Here is a 22938-nt window from a genome sequence, read left to right on the forward strand (position 1 = left end):
TTGCCCATTCTGCCCTCTGTTACTCTGGAATTGCTTAAAGGACTCCTGAACTGAGAGGCATGTGAAGGCTACCATATTATTTTCTTTTAAAACAACACCAGTTGCCAGGCTATCCTGCTGATTTTTCATGCAACAGTAGTGTCTGAATCACACACCTGAAACAAGTATGTGGTTAATCCAGTCAGACTTCAGTCAGAACTCAGAAACATTAGATCTGTATGCTTGTTGCATCTGTAGCTGACTGCCCTTCCACCCATTTTACCCCCATCTCCACCACTTGTATGCAAATCTACACCCCATAAAACTTCACTAGTGCACCAGGGATGTAGATATGTGGACTGTTTATTTACTTCACCGCTCACGATTTCCGGCGTGCTACCGTTTGTTTTCTTCACCAGTCCATGATCTGTGAATAGTTACAGCTGTTCCCAAAGACAATCACAATGCCTGTAATTAACTGATGCTCACGTCCAGGCAGCTGCTCTGCTGCGGTGCCCGTGCCCCCGTGCTGTCCCCCAGTAGCCCTGGGATCAGTGAACGGGAACATGGTTCCCGATCACCGATCCGTGTCCCCAGCAGAAAAAACGAAGCACTCTTACTAGAGGCTTCAGTCTTTCTGCCCATAAAATTTTCCCCGTCCTCCTTGTGCTTCGGAAGAGTGAGAAGCACAAGGAGAAAAAAAAAACCTCAAGGTGGCCATCTTGTGGTCAAATAGTAAAACTACATCTACATATTTTTTACATTACAATTTACACATATAATAACATTAAAAATTAACTGTTTATTTCCCACACCAAAATATTATCCAAATAAAATTTTTAATGGGAAAAAAAAGAAAATTACAATAAAAAAAGACATAAATAGTTACCTAAGGGTCTAAACTTTTTAAATATGCATTTGAAGGGGGTATACTACAAACATTTTTTAAATTATAAGCTTGTAAATAGCGATGGACGCAAAACGGAAAAAATGCACCTTTATTTCCGAATAAAATATTGGCGCCATACATTGTCTTTGTTATGACATCATTTAAATTTTGTCCCTATCACAAACGGCCAAATAAAATACATAGGTTTTAATTATGGTAGCGTGGATTATTTTAAAGCTATAATGGACGAAAACTGAGAAATAATGAATTTTTTCCATTTTTCCATTTTTTTCTTATTAATACTGTTAAAATGCTTTTATAAAAAAATAATTCTTAGCAAAATGTACCACCCAAAGAAAGCCTAATTAGTGGCGGAAAAAACAAGCTATAGATCAATAAATTGTGTTAAGTAGTGATAAAGTTATTAGCGAATGAATGGGAGGTGAACATTGCTCTGATGCATAAGGTGAAAAATCCCCGCATGCTGAAATGGTTAATGAATGCTGACATCAGCAATATGCCGGTGTTTATTCACAAAGTGAAGGTAAAGTACAGATACACAACACTTCCCGTGTACTGTTCACAGTACACGGGAACACAGGAATTAAGTGGGGTGCCATTATTTGGCCAAAAAGTAAAAATACACCCACATACACTATTATACCACTTTTACCCCTACCCCATAGTTACCAAAATAAAACACTTGTAAAAAAAAAAAAAATTACATCATTTAAAATAAATGCATAAATAGTTACGTTAGGATTTTATTTTTAAATATGTATATCATGAGGGTATATTACTGTTAATTTTGTAAATAAAGGCTTGTAATTATTGCTATAGTATAAAAATACACCAAACGGAAAAAATACACCTATGTTTCCAAATAAAATATTATCGCTACACATTGTACAAACTAGGGACATATTTTAGATGTTGTAATAACCGGGACAAATAGGCAAATAAAATGTGTGTGCTTTATCTACAACAGTACATTTTATTTTAAAACTATACTGGCTGAAAACTAAGAAATAATGATTTTTTCCTACTTTTTAAAATGTATACAAAATAAAATAATTCTTAGAAAAAAGTACCACACAAAGAAAATTTGTGGTAAAAAAAAAATATACAGATCATTTCGGTGTGATAAGTAGTGATAACGTTATTGGGGCATAAATGGGAGGAGCGTGAAAATTGATCTGATTTTAATGGGAAAAACCTGTGGTTGAAAAGATAAATAGTAATCATCTTTTTATTATTGCGGCCGGGTACGGCTTATTGAGAGACTGGTCATGTCCAAGGATGAGCCGGTATGAAATTCATTTTCAACTGTGGCAAAACTAAACCTGTGTCTTGGTGAGTGCGAGCCATGGCAGAGAGTGTTACCTGGTATGCAGCAGCCGCTGGACTGGACACATCGCTTGCTGGCGTGTGTATAAGCTTGCTGCACGTATTAATGTCCCATTGATGTAATTGACAGACCTATTTTGCCCTAAGAAAGGGACCTACATCTCCCGAAACGTTGGCTTTGTTGTTCCTTGGTCCAGTAAAGGAACAGACATTATTTACTGTGCAATTTGCTCCAAGAAATATACATGTTTAATCATATGAAGTCATAAACGCACAACGTTTTGAATCAGGAATCAGGATAATACCATTAATTGGCTAACTTAAGAAAATAAGAGTAAGCTTTCGGCTATTCCGAAGTCGTGAGTGTGCTCCCCAAGATATGTGCAAAAAGTCTAACCTGCAATGCACAAAACACTGTGCATAAAATATTCATGTAGATTTACTCTTGTGTATTAAGCATATATCCCCAGTCTTCCGACCTGTGCTATAGAGGCTGCGGCTCTCGTGGCACTTTATGCCATATGTGGTGGACTTGCCCACTGGTTTCTTATTTTTGGATACAGGTCTGAGATCTTATAACGCAGGTCCTTCAGGTATCTCAACCCAAAGACCCAGTGGTCTTCTAGCCTTCTTCTATGAAGCAGCCTTCCCATACAATGGTACAACATACTGCTAATTCTGCTAAGTTTTACCTGGTGTCCAGATGGAAGAACGCCCTCCTAGATATTGACCATGTGATTAATAGAGTACACAGGGTCAGCAGCTTAACTAGAAATCACTGGGCCCCCCTGCAAAACTTTGGGTGCCCCCCTCCCCCCCCCCCCCCCCCGCACTTTCTGCACAGGTATACCACAAACCATTGTTATTCAATTGGATAGTGCACACTTCAATGTGTTTTCACCATGCAGATAACACACATTTTCTCTATCGATTACATTTGCTTCTGTGATAAAACATGTATGTTTTACACACATACAGACACACATGGTCTGCAGAAAACGCACACAGAAAAATGACAGCCGAGCATGCTCCCAGCCTCAGCTTATTACACTCATTCAATCCATCTCTGATGAAGCAGAACTAGCTCTGCAGACTCCTCCAGTTACACTGCAGTATAGCGCACTTGGGAAGGGGGTGACAAGGCTGGGGGCAAGGCACTGTACACAAGACCCTGCTACACACTGAATAGGGACTGTCTATAACTGTGCATAGTCTCAAAGGTAAAGATGCTGAGTAAAGCCATCCACCAGGTCACTTCGCCTGGTCCGCCGGTGCTCAATATCTCCGTGGGTCACCACTCCACAACGGTCATACACAAGTAGATAAATGAAGGAGGCACTCCAATGGCGAATAAACTTGCGTTTATAAATCAAGTAGCAAAACACGACATGTTTTGGGGCGGACCCCTTTCTCAAGTGTACATGCAACCATGTGAAGACACAACATACTTATGCACAGCAGTGCACCACACCCTTCATGGAAGACCTGCCCCCTTTGGTCAGCTGACCAAATGACATAAAAGTTCAGGTTAACCCTTTCAGGGTAAGTCCATAGTCCAATCTTGATGGGCACTACACCTCAAGTGTCTACCCAAAGAACCACTTGAGATTCATAAGTGTAAGCAAACATACAGTACCAATACATATACCAGACGTTAAGCCAACTCTGCATAGACTCACTGCCCCAGGGATGCGAATATTCCCTTTCTCCACCACCCACCAAAGCAATGACAAGTCATCACGACCTGGAAGAGAAAACACAACAGGGCAATAATTACAAAAAGCATTTCATACTGAACATTTCGTTCAAACCTCTCGGCGCGATGGAATCCAATTTTCTCATCCATCGCGCCTCTTTCTGCAACAGCAACCTGTCCCTATCTCCTCCCCTTCTAGGTGGTGGCACATGATCCAAGACCATCCATTTAAGCTGCGACGCTCCATGTCCACGGTCAAAAAAATGTTTGCCCACCGGAGTGTGACTGCTCAGTACGGACGGCTTAAATCCACGGATCGAGCCCCTATGTACCTGCACTCTTGTTTTGACATCTCTAGTAGTTTTGCCAATATACAGGAGCCCACAAGGACATTTCAGTGCATAAACCACAAAAGTGCTATCACAAGTGTACATGGATTTTATCCCAATTTTTTTACCAGTATGCGGATGGCACACATATTCCCCCTTAATAATTGAGTTGCAACAATTGCAGCTCATACACGGGAATGTTCCTCTTTTCCTGGTGAGTTTACTCATCTCAACACATCTTTGTGATAGGTCCACCTTGCTGACCCAGTTACTAACAGTTCTACCCTTTTTAAATGAAAAGAACGGAGGCTCTTTAAAGATTTCCCCATACACTGGATCTTGCTGCAAGACTGGCCAATATCGATTCACCACCTGTCTTACCAAACCTGACTGTTTACAGTAGGTCTGTACAAAAGGGATACGGCCAGCCACCCGATCCTGTCTAGGTCTGTTCTCCAACAAGGACTCTCTTGTAACTCCTCCCACCTCACTCTTCACCTTATCGAGCATTGTGCGATCATACCCTTTAGAGGCAAATTTACTAATAAATTTATCTACTGCAACCTGGTATCCTTCCTCAGTGGATGCAATCCTACTGGCTCTTAAAAATTGACCTTTAGGGATTGCTCTGATAACATTCCTATTATGGAAGCTATCTACTCTCAGCAGATGTTTCCGATCCGTTGGCTTGGTAAATAGGTCAGTACGCAATCCCCCTTCTGCCACTGTGATCAATACATCCAAATATTGAATCCCACTGTCAAAGGCTTCCATGGTGAACTTGATGGTAGGGTGGGCCTGATTGGCCTCATCCACCATAAACCTAAGCTCATCTACCTGGCCCTGCCACAAAATGAGGATGTCATCCACAAATCTGAAATACCCAATGATATTGTGACAATATTTCTAATTCTTAGTAAACAAACTCTGCTCAAGTTTATACATGAATAAATTAGCAAATGACGGGGCCACAGGGGACCCCATACTTGTCCCTTGTCTCTGCAAATAATAATCGTTCTCAAATCTAAAATAATTGTTCACTAATACCATTTCTAAACAATCCAGCACAAAGTAAATCAAACAATTATCCATAGATGTTTCTAGCAGGAACTCTTCGATGTACCTCATCCCCTCTTCATGAGGGATAGACGTAAACAAACTTTGTACATCAAAGGTAGCCAGTGTTAGCCCCACTTTATCTACACACAGCCTGTTCAATCTTTGTAGCAGATCAGTTGTATCTTTCAAACACGTTGGTATAGCATTAACCAGATCCTGTAAGTACACATCCACAAACTTTGACATAGGATACAGAACTGACCCAACTGCAGACACTATTGGGCGACCTGGAGGTTGAGTGAGATTTTTATGAATCTTAAGTAACAGATAGAGCAACGGTACCTGTGAGTGTTCAACCTCCAGGTAATCTGCTGTTCCCTTTGTAATCAGCCCCAACAACAGGGCATCTTGTACCAAGTGAGTCACTTTCGATTTTATCACCCAAGTGGGGTCACTTCTACATTTCTCATAGTGTCCTGGGATCTGTAACTGTCTATACACTTCTTGGACGTATTGCTGTTTATCTAGGATCACTGTGGCACCCCCCTTATCTGCCTTGATGATTATAATGGACTCATTATTTTGTAAAGCCTTCAGAGCCTGGTGCAAATTACCTGGAGGTTGAACACCCACATGTACCGTTGCTCTATCTGTTACCTAAGATTCATAAAAATCTCACTCAACCTCCAGGTCGCCCAATAGTGTCTGCAGTTGGGTCAGTTCTGTATCCTATGTCAAAGTTTGTGGATGTGTACTTACAGGATCTGGTTAATGCTATACCAACGTGTTTGAAATATACAACTGATCTGCTACAAAGATTGAACAGGCTGTGTGTAGATAAAGTGGGACTAACACTGGCTACCCTTGATGTACAAAGTTTGTTTACGTCTATCCCTCATGAAGAGGGGATGAGGTACATCGAAGAGTTCCTGCTAGAAACATCTATGGATAATCGTTTGATTTACTTTGTGCTGGATTGTTTAGAAATGGTATTAGTGAACAATTATTTTAGAACGATTATTATTTGCAGAGACAAGGGACAAGTATGGGTTCCCCTGTGGCCCCGTCATTTGCTAATTTATTCATGTATAAACTTGAGCAGAGTTTGTTTACTAAGAATGAGAAATATTGTCACAATATCATTGGGTATTTCAGATTTGTGGATGACATCCTCATTTTGTGGCAGGGCCAGGTAGATGAGCTTAGGTTTATGGTGGATGAGGCCAATCAGGCCCACCCTACTATCAAGTTCACCATGGAAGCCTCTGACAGTGGGATTCAATATTTGGATGTATTGATCACAGTAGCAGAAGGGGGATTGCGTACTGACCTATTTACCAGGCCAACGGATCGGAAACATTTGCTGAGAGTAGATAGTTTCCATAATAGGAATGTTATCAGAGCAATCCCTAAAGGTCAATTTTTAAGAGCCAGGAGGATTGCATCCACTGAGGAAGGATACCAGGTTGCAGCAGATAAACTTGTTAGTAAATTTGCCTCTAAAGGGTATGATCGCACAATGCTCGATAAGGTGAAGAGTGAGGTGGGAGGAGTTACAAGAGAGTCCTTGTTGGAGAACAGACCTAGACAGGATCGGGTGGCTGGCCGTATCCCTTTTGTACAGACCTACTGTAAACAGTCAGGTTTAGTAAGACAGGTGGTGAATCGATATTGGCCAGTCTTGCAGCAAGATCCAGTGTATGGGGAAATCTTTAAAGAGCCTCCGCTCTTTTCATTTAAAAAGGGTAGAACTGTTAGTAACTGGGTCAGCAAGGTGGACCTATCACAAAGATGTGTTGAGATGAGTAAACTCACCAGGAAAAGAGGAACATTCCCGTGTATGAACTGCAATTGTTGCAACTCAATTATTAAGGGGGAATATGTGTGCCATCCGCATACTGGTAAAAAAATTGGGATAAAATCCATGTACACTTGTGATAGCACTTTTGTGGTTTATGCACTGAAATGTCCTTGTGGGCTCCTGTATATTGGCAAAACTACTAGAGATGTCAAAACAAGAGTGCAGGAACATAGGGGCTCGATCCGTGGATTTAAGCCGTCCGTACTGAGCAGTCACATTCCGGTGGGCAAACATTTTTTTGACCGTGGACATGGAGTGTCACAGCTTAAATGGATGGTCTTGGATCATGTGCCACCACCTAGAAGGGGAGGAGATAGGGACAGGTTGCTGTTGCAGAAAGAGGCGCGATGGATGAGAAAATTGGATTCCATCGCGCCGAGAGGTTTGAACGAAATGTTCAGTATGAAATGCTTTTTGTAATTATTGCCCTGTTGTGTTTTCTCTTCCAGGTCGTGATGACTTGTCACCGCTTTGGTGGGTGGTGGAGAGAGGGAACATTCGCATCCCTGGGGCAGTGAGTCTATGCAGAGTTGGCTTAACCTACTTTGGTTCCTGGATGTAGTTTCTACGTCCAGGAACCATGCGCGCTACCGCGCGCTCCCGCGGCCGATCGCGCGCGTGCACGCGCACTCCCGGCCGCGGATTCGGTAGCCAGGGAATCAATGTATCGGGCTATGGTGCCCGATCATTGATTCCTCTCCCCCGCTGAAAAAGCGACAGCTTCTCTCAGAAGCTGCGCCTTTTCTGGCCGTTCCCTTCCCGATGCGTCACTGTAAGCGTATGTTACGCTTAGAGTGACGTCATGTAAACAAACTCATGGCCGCCATCTTGTGGCCAAAAAGTAATACTACACCTGTAAAAAAAAAGAATTAAAATTAACACACATTTACAGTGGTGTGAAAAACTATTTGCCCCCTTCCTGATTTCTTATTCTTTTGCATGTTTGTCACACTTAAATGTTTCTGCTCATCAAAATCCGTTAACTGTTAGTCACAGATAACATAATTGAACACAAAATGCAGTTTTAAATGATGTTTTTTATTATTTATTGAGGAAAAAAAACCTCAAAACCTACATGGCCCTGTGTGAAAAAGTGATTGCCCCCCCCTTGTTAAAAAATAACTTAAAGGTGGTTTATTACACCTTAGTTCAATTTCTGTAGTCATCCCCAGGCCTGATTACTGCCACACCTGTTTCAATCAAGAAATCACTTAAATAGGAGCTATCTGACACAGAGAAGTAGACCAAAAGCACCTCAAAAGCTAGACATTATGCCAAGATCCAAAGAAATTCAGGAACAAATGAGAACAAAAGTACTGTAATTGAGATTTATCAGTCTGGTAAAGGTTATAAAGCCATTTCTAAAGCTGTGGACTCCAGCGAACCACAGTGAGAGCCATTATCCACAAATGGCAAAAACATGGAACAGTGATGAACCTTCCCAGGAGTGGCTGGCCGACCAAAATTACCCCAAGAGCGCAGAGAAAACTCATCCGAGAGGCCACAAAAGACCCCAGGACAACATCTAAAGAACTGCAGGCCTCACTTGCCTCAATTAAGGTCAGTGTTCACAACTCCGCCATAAGAAAGAGACTGGGCAAAAACGGCCTGCATGGCAGATATCCAAGGCAAACCACTTTTAAGCAAAAAGAACATTAAGGCTCGTCTCAATTTTGCTAAAAATAGATCTCAATGATTGCCAAGACTTGTGGGAAAATACCTTGTGGACCGCCGAGACAAAAGTTGAACTTTTTGGAAGGAGCGTGTCCTGTTAAATCTGTTGTAGAAGTAACACAGCATTTCAGCAAAAGAACATCATACCAACAGTAAAATATGGTGGTGGTAGTGTGATGGTCTGGGGTTGTTTTGCTGCTTCAGGACCTGGAAGGCTTGCTGTGATAGATGGAGCCATGAATTCTACTGTCTACCAAAAAATCCTGAAGGAGAATGTCCGGCCATCTGTTCGTCTACTCAGGCTGAAGTGATCTTGGGTGCTGCAGCAGGACAATGACCCAAAAGACACCAGCAAATCCACCTCTGAATGGCTGAAGAAAAACAAAATAAAGACTTTGGAGTGGCCTAGTCAAAGCCCTGACCTGAATCCTATTGAGATGTTGTGGCATGACCTTAAAAAGGCAGGTCATGCTAGAAAACCCTCAAATAAAGCTGAATTACAACAATTCTGCAAAGATGAGTGGGCCAAAATTCCTCCAGAGCGCTGTAAAAGACATGTTGCAAGTTATCACAAACGCTTGATTGCAGTTATTGCTGCTAAGGGTGGCCCAACCAGTTATTAGGTTCAGGGGGCAATTTCTTTTTCACACAGGGCCATGTAGGTTTTGAGGTTTTTTTTTTCTCACTAAATAATAAAAACCATCATTTAAAACTGCATTTTGTGTTCAATTATGTTATCTTTAACTAATGGTTAACGGTTTTTGATGAGCAGAAACATTTAAGTGTGACAAACATGCAAAAGAATAAGAAATCAGGAAGGGGGCAAATAGTTTTTCACACCACTGTACATTATAAATCTATTGTTTACCTCCCACCCTCCCAAAACTACCCAAATAAAATGTTTACAATAAAAAAACACTACTATAAAAAAGAAAAAACATGTAAATATTTACCTAAGGGTCTAAACTTTTTAAATATCAATGTAAAGATGAAATATTTCTATATTTTTTTTTATTTTAAACTTGTAAATAGTGATAGATGCAAAACGGAAAAAATGCACCTTTATTTCCAAATAAAATATTGTCGCCATACATTGTGATAGGGACATAATTTTAACAGTGTTATAACCGGGACATATGGGCAAATACAATACGTGAGTTTTAATTATGGAGGCATGTATTTTATGAATTTTTTCCGTTTTTTCTTATTCTTCCTGTTAAAATGCATTTACAGTAAAGTGGCTCTTAGCAAAATGTACCCCCCAAAGAAAGCCTAATTGGTGGCGGAAAAAACAAGATATAGATCAGTGCATTGTGATAAGTATTGATAAAGTTATAGGCTAATGAATGGGAGGTGAACATTTCTCACGTGAAAACGACGGAACCTGAATGGGTTAATTGGGTAGACACTTGAGGTGTAGTGCCCATCAAGATTGGACTATGGACTTACCCTGAAAGGGTTAACCTGAACTTTTATGTCATTTGGTCAGCTGACCAAAGGGGGCGGGTCTTCCATGAAGGGTGTGGTGCACTGCTGTGCATAAGTATGTTGTGTCTTCACGTGGTTGCATGTACACTTGAGAAAGGGGTCCGCCCCGAAACATGTCGTGTTTTGCTACTTGATTTATAAACGCAAGTTTATTCGCCATTGGAGTGCCTCCTTCATTTATCTACTTGTGTATAACTGTGCATAGAGCAGAAAATGTATTTCTCTCTGTGCCCTTAGTTGTCAGTCTTTCAGGACAGGGAAAATAAACTTCTCCCCCCACAGGGCCCCCTGTGGCTTCTGGGCCCCCCTGCAGCTGCATCCCTTGCAGTGTTTACTGTTACGCCCCTGCACAGGGTTATGAGTCATGAACACATGACTCATGTGTAGGATAAAATGCTTTCATTTAAAAAAACCTGGATGCCATGGGTTCACTATGTCGATATTGCTGGTCTCCACTATCTGACTTTTTTTTAAGGTCCACTGGTCATTCATGTCTGGGGTACTCCTAAATGCCCTATGTTGGTTTGTTTTTTGCCTCGCTGCTGATTGACAAGTTTGATTTGTCTTATCATTCCATACAGTATTGTTATGTTGTTTTTCCTTTTCCCTCTTTCTTTATTTTTTCTCTTTATTCATAATATTGTACTGTCTATAGTGTCAAGATCTATTATCTTAATTTGTCTTTTTCCTCCTGTGTGGGGATAGGGACCAAATGTCCATGTTTTTTTTCTCTTTGATAATGCCAATAAAAACGTTTTAAAATAAAATGTAGATTTACTCTCATAGGGAAGCTGCACTGGTCCAGAATGATGCAGGGAAGCAGTGAGGGGGTATAGTTACCGATCATGGTGTGGGCAGCACTCCCTCTCCTCCTTTCCTTCTTGCTTTCTAGATCTTTGCACTCACATTTATGTCCATCTCCTGTTGACACTTTTGGGATGCCATACCAATGGATGCAGGATAGCAGGCCGGAGAGCCACTGAGCCCGGAGGAGAGGCAGTGCCACTTGTATCATGACAGGTAAATACTGTATAAAGTGCCCTAATGCTTCCTTGCTCAAATCTGCATGGAGGTTAGCAACAGAGGCCAATACTTATAGTGGAACATGGCCAAGGTTTAAATATCCCTGATCATAGCACCACTGCTGTACCTCTGCCCCCCGCAACATGCAGGAATGTCAGATGTTGCCACAGGGGGAGTGAGTATGCGGCATCCATGCCTTCCCAGCCGAGATCAGGGAGCGGCGTCCGTGGACACCAATTAATTGAAACCCATCTCTCAATTATATGGGAGGTGAGGGTGACCCTTATCCAGTTTTTTTTTGTTTGTTTTTTAACTAACCTGTCTTATACTGTATATAAGACAATAATTACTTAAAAAATTGTGATACCTTCATGGCTCATGATATAGTGCTCCATTGTTTTGCAGTCTTGCACTTTTGTTCCATCATGCTATCAGGGCCGGCACTGCCATAGAGGCAAAGGGGGGCAATTGTCCCAGGGCCCCAACCTCTGCAGGGGCCCCACACCGCCGACCCTCTTAAATGCTGCGCTCCCCGGGTCCCTGTGAGTGTAACAGCTGCGGCAATTATCTGTCCCAGCGGGCGGGTGGGAAGCAGCTGCACAATCCTGCACTCTGAGGCATGCTGTCTGCCTCCTTCTCTATGACCCGGCGCATTATGTGTAAACACACCGAATCATAGAGAAGGAGGGAGACAGCGTGCCTCAGAGTGCATGGAATGTGCAGCCGCTGCCCTCCCGCCCACCGGGACAGATAATTGCCACAGCTGCTACACTTGCAGGTACCCTGCAAGTGTAACAGGAAGCGGGGTGTTGCGTTTCAGGCAGGGGGGTGCCACACACTTCAGTTTGCCCCAGGGCCCCCTTAAACCGGCCCTGCATGCTATGTCTATCATATGGTAAAGGAGCTTCTGCAACTATCTGGGCATGTTGTTTCCGCATCCACTACTTAACCCCCTTGGCGTTCTGATTCTTTCCGGATTTTAGGGTCTAAAAGTGGTGCAATTTTTTTGCACCTTTTCAGACCCTAAAACCTGGAAAAAGTCATGCTGCCAGGGAGATCTGCAGCAGCCCTGCAATCACTCACCTCCCTGGCTCCAGCGCTGCAGTTAAGCCTCCATCCTCCAGGTGGCGCTGCAACTCTAAAGTGAAATTGCCGGGTGTCGTCATGACGACAGCCGGCGATCTCATCAGCAGGAAGCAGAGCACCTGGAGGAGAGGAAGAAGAATACCAGCCGACGTCAGGATCCCAGAGAGGTATGTAGAAATGCTCCCGCTGCGCGCATTGCTCTGCATTCAGCCTCCGGCAGCTACCCCGAGCAGAGGTCGGGATCACCGCTCTTAGCTGCGGTTTTCCGCCCCGACCCTAGCTCGGGATAACCGCCAAGGAGGTTAAAGAGGAACTGTAGTAAAAATAAAATAATGAATAAACTTACTTTTTTTTACAATATTAACCACTTCGCCACTGAGGGGTTTTACCCCCTGACCACCAGAGCAATTTTCACCTTTCAGCGCTCCTTCCATTCATTCGTCTATAACTTTATTATTACTTATCGCAATGAAATGAACTATATCTTGTTTTTTTCGCCACCAATTAGGCTTTCTTTAGGTGGGACATTATGCCAAGAATTATTTTTTTCTAAATGTGTTTTAATGGGAAAATAGGAAAAATGTGGGGAAAAAAATAATTATTTTTCAGTTTTCGGCCATTATAGTTTTTAAATAATGCATGCTACTGTAATTAAAACCCATGAAACGTATTTGCCCTTTTGTCCCGGTTATAAAACCATTTAAATTATGTCCCTATCACAATGTTTGGCGCCAATATTTTATTTGGAAATAAAGGTGCATTTTTTTCAGTTTTGCGTCCATCCCTAATTACAAGCCCATAGTTTATAAAGTAACAGTGTTATACCCTCTTGACATAAATATTTAAAAAGTTCAGTCCCTAAGGTAACTATTTATGTATTTTTTTTAATTGTAAATTTTTTAATTTTTTTTTAATTACAAAAAAAAAAAAAAATGGGGAGTGTGGGAGGTAATGAGTTAATTTTATGTGTAAAAGTCATTTATTTGTATGTGAAAAATGTGTAGGGTGTAGTTTACTATTTGGCCACAAGATGGCCACAGTAACTTTTTGATTTAATGCGACCTCCAAGCTTCCTTCCGGAAGCTTGGAGGAAGTATAATGAGCATGGACACGTGAGTTTTTTCTCACAATGATCGCGCTGCCCATAGGAGAGCAGCTGATCATTGCGGGGCTTAGATCAACGAACGGGAATGGATTTTCCCGTTCATTGATCTCTGGGCGAGCGGGCGGCGGCGGTTTTACTAGCGGCGGGCGGCGTGTTTACGAGCGGGAGCGCGGGCAGCGTTGGGAACGCGGAAAGTACGTGTTTCTCCGTCCCTGGTTTTTAAAGGATGGAAAAAGGGGCGGAGAAATACGTACGCGCGGGGGTAAAGTGGTTAATGTATAGATTATTAATATTATTAATTTATTATTTAGTCAATGTTTGCCCACTGTAAACCTTTCATCTCCCTGATTTACATTCTGAAATGTTTCACTGGTGGTGACATCTTTAGTTCTGCCAGGTGATCTGTACAGAATGTTTTTTACTGAGAGTTCAATGCACAGAGGGGGATATTGCTTGCTAGGTAGTTGGAAAAATCTGTTATTTCCCACAATGCAATGAGGTTCACAGACAGCAAACTGTCAGGACCTTGGTCATGACATCACACTGTGGGAGGGGTTTCACCACAATATCAGCCATATAGACCCCCCCAGGTGATCCGTTTGAGAAAAGGAATAGATTTCTCATGTAAAAGGGGGTATCGGCTACTGATTGGGATGAAGTTCAATTCTTGGAGAAAATAACACTTTATTATAGGAGTGATTTAATAGATCTTGGCAACTTATTACGTTCAAAGAAAACCATAATTTATAATGAAGGTACTCTTTAAATATTTATGTTTCTTTTGTCCTTCCCCCAGTGACCACTCCTGGTTCTGGCTGTTGGAAACTCACCCTGGCTCATAGAGAAGACCTGCAGTGCTGCACCACCTTTCCCCAGACATCTTCTCCCCACCTTGCAGAATAGCACAGTGACGCAGAGTAATATTAATCTGCTCCAGCGCTATTGGGTCTGCTCTGTTCTTTTTGGCAGCCGCATGCCCTATGCTGCATCCAGCTCCAGATCACATGACATGCGTTGGGACTGGGAGTCATGCAAGCATAGGATGTGCAGCTGCCAGGAGGAACCAAGGAGAGCTCACACAGTAGAAGGTAAACATTACACTGCAACCTGTGATACTCTGCAGAAGGGGAGGAGCCCCCATAGCCTCCAGGACCCCACTCCTCCCCCTCCACCTTGGCGGGGGGCTATAGTCCAACCACTGATTCAGCCTGATCAATACACTTCCAGAAATCTGTGATAACCCTCTTTTTTTCTTGTTTCCAGGTGCTTATTATTGTCAGTCGTCAGTGAAGAATAATTTCCGCGATACAGTCACGCTGCTTTAATAAAGGCGATGGAGTCTGATTCCATCTTGGCCCCTTTTTCCCGGCGAGGTGTGTATTAATGTTCTAGACATTAAGGTAAATGGTTTTCATGAACCGCACATCAAAGGTGAACCATCACCAATCCTACTTTATGCAGACGACGCTGTTTCTTTTGTTATAATCCTTCCAGGACTTCAAAGACTCCAACAAACCTTCCACCAAGCATGTTCATCTTGTGAGCTTAACATAAATTACTCTAAGACAATGATCGACTTGTAGGGCGAAACCGGCACATACACAGGAACAGTATGGGAAGGATTATTTGTATGTAATTCACATTTAACTAAGGAGATATGCTCATTTTTTTATTGGTGGAGGGGGGGGATGGAATAGTGTTCATACTCAAGTGGATCTGATTTTGCAACGTATAAATGTACATTAGACAGCAGACAGTAAGACGTGTGATATACAAGGGGGGGGGGGGGGGTGATAGGGTTTCCGTAGATGTGACATTTGTAGAAGACTAGATGAGATTATTGCTTTTTTTTTTCTCTGTGGCAATGATCAAATATTCCAAATGTAGGCAGTGTTTACAGCTTACACTAGACCTGACAGCTAAGTTCTTAAAATGGACCTAAACTCAGAACATTCTCTCTGCTCGAAAAGATACACAACAGCATAATAATCTTTAAAGAAAAAACATTCCTTTGTTACAGCTGATACAAATCCTGCAATAAATCAACTTCGTGCTTTCATGGAAGTAGACATACTGTTAACATCCTGTGTTTACAAATTAGCTGCTCTGCCGTGGCAGTCAGCTGACACAGCTAAGAGATCAAATTACATTTTGGGATTAGTCACGGATGAGGGGGGATTAACGTGGGCCACACACCATACAATGTTTTAAATATCTGTTCAATTCAAGAATTGCAATCAATTTTTCTGACTGATTGTAACGTTTCAAAAATGTGACGAATGAACCACACACCTATGTTACATTATTCCTCAATTATGATAAAAAATGGTTCGAAACTCTGAGAAAATTATGGGTGTATATATTAATAAATATACAATCTACCACACGCCGCTCATTTTCATAAACATTTTTTTTTTAAAAATCCACCATTCCCGATCAACTTTTATCGAATAAAAACGGGAAATTCCGATCTGATTTCTTGTTCGAATAAAAAAAAAAAAGCTTTCAATTTTTTGGGAAATCTGATTTTGTTTTATCGAATTGCCGTTAAAAAACAGATCATTTTATTGTATCGTGTGTGGCGGATAGAGATGGTCCAAACGGTTCACTGGCGAACTTGGTGCGTTGAAACGCAAACATATAGTGAGTGCCCCCTATACTACATCATTGGGCTAAACTTTGACCCTCTACATCACAGTCAGCAGACACATGGCAGCCAATGAGGCTGCACTTCCTCCTGGACCCCCGCCCCCCCCCCCCCCCCCCTTATATAAGGCAGCAGCGTTAGCTATTCTCTCACTCTGTCTGCTGCCTGCTTTAGTGAGAGAAGGGAGAGGTTGCTGGAGAGATAGGGAAAGCGATAGTTGGGGTCTTGTTAGCTTGCTCCTTGCTGATATTTGTTGCTGAAAAGCACCACAAAAAAAGCTCTTTTGAGAGCTAATGTTCTTGTGATGATTTTTTTTTTGTGTGGCCCACTGACACTGCATATACCGCCCTGTCTGTCGCAGCTGGCCCTTGCTAATTGCTATAGCTGTGCCAGGCCCAGCACATTCAGTGCATACCTTTTCACTGCACCTGTGTGACTGCACATTGTATTATACCACCAGTCACTGCATACCTTTCACTGTATCTGTGTGACAGCACACTGTTTTATATGCCAGTCAATGCATACCTTTTTACTGCACCTGTGTGACTGCACATTGTATTATACCACCAGTCACTGCATATCTTTCACTGCATCTGTGTGACTGCACATTGTATTATACCAGCAGTAACTGCATACCTTTAACTGCATCTGCGTGACTGCACATTGTATTATACCAGCAGTCAGTGTATATCTTTCACTGCATCTGTGTGACTGCACATTGTATTATCATATAAGTACAAGGATATATAGTAAAAAAGTATTTTTGATGAGACAAAAAAGTTTCAAGATGATCTTTTTAAGCTAACAAAAATAATGATTTTCTGGTGCGTGTACATGCCTAATTTTTCTGGCTGCACGTCAGCTGCAACAACAAAACAAAAGGCACGTACATGTGTCAATTCCCCTTCGTGATCATACCTTGCCACTGTGAAGGGGCTTGCGTATCACAATGAAGCAATGACCAGACCTATATGAGTGTGTTGGAGGGCACACCCAAGATAATAAGGTCGTTGCTTCATTGTGGACAGACCAAATTCGATCAGCTGGACAGTCACTGTTGTTCTGTCATTGAGCTAACCCAGCCCGACCATATGGGCTTGAAAACCGCCATCGACTGCACTCTCACCATCGTGCGCACCAGTCCTGCATGGCCATCACTACTCAAACAGCTGTTTGCGGTGCGTTACACAGTGAGATTGGTCTGTCAGTGTGAAGCAGTACACTACTTACACTACCTGATCCATGTATACACGCACAAGATGTTTTCAAGCACTTTATGCCTCCAATTTAGGAATGCAATGTGATTTCTGCCCTTTAGGGATTATAACCCTGCTGTGCGTCAAATCCTTAATTTTCCCTGGGACTTTTTGGGTGTATCCCACTCTACCATGCCCCCCTCCAGGAGTTAGACCCCTTGAAACATTTTTTCTATCACTTTTGTGGCCAGAAACAGTGTTTGTAGTTTTTAAAGTTCGCCTGCCCATTAAGACTATTGCGGTTCGCCTGGTTCGCGCAAACGCAAACGTTTGCAGAAGTTCGTGTTTGAGGTTCGGGAACCTAAAATTGGAGGTTCGAGCCATCTCTAGGCCACTTTTAAATAGACTAAACTCTCTAAATACATACAGGGTGTATTTCTCTGTTTTCCTTTTGTCCTGTGCAAGAGTTCAGGTCCACTTTAAAAAATTAATGTAAATCAAATTTAGCTTTATTTATTCTTTATGCCCCTTGAGAAACAATAGAAACGTCTACATTTGTGTCCAGCCTGAATTATATTGACTCTGCACAGGTCCCAACTAGTGTTAGTGGTTCTCCTGTGGAAATGTACTAACACTTTTGTGTCGACTTGAGTCACAACTTTGCATCCGGAGTGTGCATATTTTTCACCATTATTAAAAATCTGTAATTGATTTGTTCAATGCATAAGTTGTAATCCACCATTGTCTTGTATTGTTAACTGTTATATTGTTTATATTGTATTGTTGTAACTTTTATTCTGTTGTACAGCACCATGGAAGATGCTGGCAGTCTGGCACTATATAAACCAATAATAAAAATAATAATAACAACTCAAATGGTGGGTTGCATTGGGTGTACCCATTACCCACAATACACAGCATGACCTTTAAACTAATGTCAGGTAAGCTGACATGGCCAATCAGAAGCAAGCTTGAGTGTGCATGCACAGCAACTAGCGTTCCCTCTAAGTTCAATTGCAAGCTTGTGTTTGCAAAAGAGAGTTTGAGTCAGGGCCCTTTCACACTGATGCAGCGCGTCGCGGCAATTTACCTCACTGCTGCTGCAGGGCAATGAAAGTCTATGGGTGCTTTCATATTACCTATGGTGCGGTGCAGTGCGCCAAAAGTGCTCAATTTGACGCAGTTCAAAAACTATGTTAGCGCGTGTATTTGCGTTGACATGCGAGGGACCAGAAGTCATGTAAGTCTATTGCCACGAAGGGATTTTAAAAATGTTGGCGCGGCGGTGCAGCGACGTCGCAAGGTGCATGCGTGGAAGCATATTTTTACAATACGCTTCCTTGCACTTACATATTTCCAAAACAGGAAGTGACCACAAGCAAGCGTCACTTACTGTTTGGCTGTATGCCAGAAGGGGAATACCGCATAGTAACGCTATGTCATTGGCAATGCGGCAGGCGCACCGCACTGCAGCGCGAACGCCAATCCGCTATGTGAATCCGGCCTCAGTATTTGTCCGGTTGGAAACTGTACCACTCAGGGTTAGGCAGGAACAGGCTCCCTGTTCACATTTTTCCACGTTCACCCATCACTACATCCAACCATCCCTCTTGTGGATATAAATCCCCCTGTCCTTCATTACTCTTCTGCTGTCACCCTTTCTGGTTTGATGTACAAATTCATATAGATAAATACCGTATATAATCGCAAGCAAGCCGACCCGCAAATAAGCCGACCCCCCAACTTTTACCTGAAAAACCAGGAAAAAAATGATTGACCCTCATACAAGCCGGGGGTAGGAAATGCTGGCCGTGTGATCCCCCTAGTGTGTCCCAGTATAGCTAGTATAGTGCCAAGTATGGGTAGGTAGTGCCTCAGTATAGCTAGTAAAGTGCCCAGTATAGCTAGTAAAGTGCCCAGTATAGCTAGTATAGTGCCCAGTATAGCTAGTATAGTGCCCAGTACAGCTAGTAAAGTTCCCAGTATAGCTAGTAAAGTGCCCAGTATAGCTGGTATCGTGCCCAGTATAGGTAGGTAGTGCCCAGTATAGCTAGTATAGTGCCCAGTATAGTGCCCAGTATAGCTAGTATAGTGCCCAGTATAGCTAGTATAGTGCCCAGTACAGCTAGTAAAGTGCCCAGTATAGCTAGTATAGTGCCCAGTATAGCTAGTATAGTGCCCAGTACAGCTAGTAAAGTTCCCAGTATAGCTAGTAAAGTGCCCAGTATAGCTGGTATCGTGCCCAGTATAGGTAGGTAGTGCCCAGTATAGCTAGTATAGTGCCCAGTATAGTGCCCAGTATAGCTAGTATAGTGCCCAGTATAGCTAGTATAGTGCCCAGTACAGCTAGTAAAGTGCACAGTATAGCTAGTAAAGTGCCCAGTATAGCTAGTATAGTGCCCAGTATAGCTAGTGTAGTGCCCAGTATCGCTAGTATAGTGCCCAGTATAGCGCCCCAGTGTGGGTAGGTAATGCCCCCTCCCCCACCCCCACATCTATTACCTTACCCGGCGGCTTCCTCTATTCCCCTCTCCTGCTGCCAGTGCCCCGTGTAAATAATTCACAGCAGCTCGCCCCACGGTGATGCTGTGTGATGAGTGAGAAGCCGTAGAGCGAGCGGCTTCCTGTAACGGCGATGTGTATCACCGTTACTATGGGAACCGCTCTACACGGCTTCTCACTCATCACACAGCAGCTGCCGTGGGGCGAGCTGCTGTGAATTATTTACACGGGGCACTGGCAGCAGGAGAGGGGAATAGAGGAAGCCGCTAGGTAAGCTAATAGCAGCGGCGGCGGGGGGGGGGGAGGGGAGGGCGGGGTAGGGGACTATCGCAGACCAACGACTCGCAAGCAAGCCGACCCCCCAACTTTCGGCCCACTTTTTGGGGGTAAAAAGTTGGCTTGCTTGCGAGTATATACGGTACATTTGTCTGCTAAATACAGTGCCTATTTTATTCTGGATTTACAAAATAAACATAAGCCTTTTGCTGCCAATCTTCAAGTTATATAGGATTGGAGGTGTGATAGGGGTGTGGCTTGATACATTTTTTGCTCTACACTTGTTTGAATTTTTTGCTCTTCAGTGTTTTGTATAGGTTTTTCTTCTAACATCTGTGAGTGGTAGGATAGTAGTAGGTGAGGACAGATAGGGTATAGATTACTGGGAAGGAGAAGGCGCCCTGAGATGTAATGTGTGGTTGTGGGAATGTTGATCAGATAAAACATAAAAAATTGGCTTACCTCTAATAAATCACTTAAAGAGATCAGGCTAGGCTTGCTCGTGAGTATTATTTTTTTATTTATTTAGTGCCAACATCTTCCACAGCACTATACATAGTACAAACAAATATTGGGGAACATATATTCATGAGAAGTTCAAGACACTGAGCTATCATGACAAACAGTAATACAAGTACAAATACATACATATTGTATATACTCCCAAATAAGTCGACCTGTGTATAAGCCGAGGTACCAACTTTTCCCTCAGAAACCAGGAAAAAGTCATTGACTCACATATAAGCCCCCTCCCCAGTAGCCAGATGTGCCCCCAGTACAAGTAATTTCCTCTCTGCATAGCCAGATTTGCCCAAAGGATGATACACCTGTGTCTCAAGACGCCACTACATGGGGGTCTGTAATGATCCGCTCAGGTGCCTGCGCAGGCAGGCAGCTTTTTGACCACTGTTCAGGTCTGCATTCTGCAGGTCTCTGGAAGAGAGACCTTTTGTCAGTTTTGCAGCTTGCTGATGCTGAGGAATTTGCATACGTTTGTCATGCAAATTGCCTAGCCACATCCTTTGTAGGCTTGCTCTATATATACCATGTGATTCCACAGTACGTCGCTGGTCATAAGGGTTTGTCCTGTGAAACACTCCTGGAGTGTCAGCCATGCTTATTGTTTGAAGATTAGCTTAGAGTAATTCCTGGGACTGCGCTAGGCATCCTTGCTAGAGCAGTCAGGATTGTATTATTTGTATTTCCTGTTCTGTCTCTCTTGCTGTACTTGGATTGTACTTGCTCTGGCGGAAAGAGCAGTGGATTCAGCTCGCTCTGTTTCTATACTTGGATCACACTCGCTCTGGCGGAAAGAGCAGTGGATCCTGCTAAAGCTATCTTGCTATACTTGGATTGCACTTGCTCTGCCGGAAAGAGCAGGGGATCCTGCAAGCTCTGTTGCCTTACTTGGATCGCACTCGCTCTGGCGGAAAGAGCGGTGGATCGTATCTCTCACTTATTCCTGTTTTCGTGTATCTGTCTTGTCTGATACGAACGCTTGCTGGAGGCTCGGTGAGGTAACCGTTAAGCAAGCGCTCGCGTCCTATGTTTAATGTTTGTCTGTCGGTGGTTAGTTAGGCGTGCATGTCTCTGTTGTGCTTAACACACGGAGGCCGCGCAGTAATCGCATTCGCTGTTGCGAATGAGTGCGGTGTTCGCGTTTAGTTAGCGTTTGTTATTTTCCTTATCTTCTCATCGTATTATTGCTGTGCCTTTGCTACTCTCATGCCCTGTCTTGCTTAAGCCTTGTGTCACCTCTGGCAATCGCCTCTCTTGCGATTGCGTTCCTACTTCGTTTCTGCTGTTGTGTGTGCACCGTCGCGGGTTGGCGACTAGATTGGGGCACATACATACATTCTATCCCTGTGCTCATTCTCTTTCGCAATCGCTTGTCTTGCGATTGCGTTCTCACTTGGTTTCCTCTGTTGTGTGTCCGCCATCGCAGGTTGGCGGCTAGATTGGTGGACAAACATACATTCCTCATCTGTGCTTATTCGGTCTTGTGTCGCTGTTAGCAACCGCCATCTCTGGCGATTGCCTTCTCACCTTATCTTCCTTGTGTGTTCATCATTATCTAGATGTTACACTGTGTGGGGATGCGGATACTGGGCTTGTCAACACCACAACCTATAGGAAACCGTGTAGTGGTAACGCAACTCTCAGGGCTGACAGTTGCCACCCGGCACATACTATTCGGGGCATTCCTGTTGGCGAATTCATTAGAGCCAGACGGAATTGCTCGAAGGAGGAAAATTTGCTGGGTGCGCTGGATATTGTTGAGAGACGCTTGAGAGTTCGCGGTTATCCGTCAAGGCTAATCAGGAGGGGCAGACTTAGAGCCATGGAGAGGTCACAGTCTGAGCTATTACAGAATAATGGTGGCCCGGCTCAGGGCTAGTGTTGGGCGAACAGTGTTCGCCACTGTTCGGGTTCTGCAGAACATCACCTTGTTCGGGTGATGTTCGAGTTCGGCCGAACACCTGACGGTGCTCGGCCAAACCGTTCGGCCATATGGCCGAACTAAGAGCGCATGGCCGAACGTTCCCCGAACGTTCGGCTAGCGCTGTGATTGGCCGAACGGGTCACGTGGTTCGGACCCGAACGCGCTCTGATTGGCCGAACGGTCACGTGGTTCGGTTAAATAAATACCCGAACCACGTCATATCTCCGCCATTTGTCTGTGGGTTTAGCTTTGGGTAGGCAGGCAGGGTAGTTCGCGCTCCAGCCACGCTAGCCAGGGTCCCCCCTGTCATTGTGTCACTGCTGGGAACAGTAGTACAC

This window comes from Hyperolius riggenbachi, chromosome 5, assembly GCF_040937935.1.
Source record: "Hyperolius riggenbachi isolate aHypRig1 chromosome 5, aHypRig1.pri, whole genome shotgun sequence".
Taxonomy (NCBI): Eukaryota; Metazoa; Chordata; class Amphibia; order Anura; family Hyperoliidae; genus Hyperolius; species Hyperolius riggenbachi.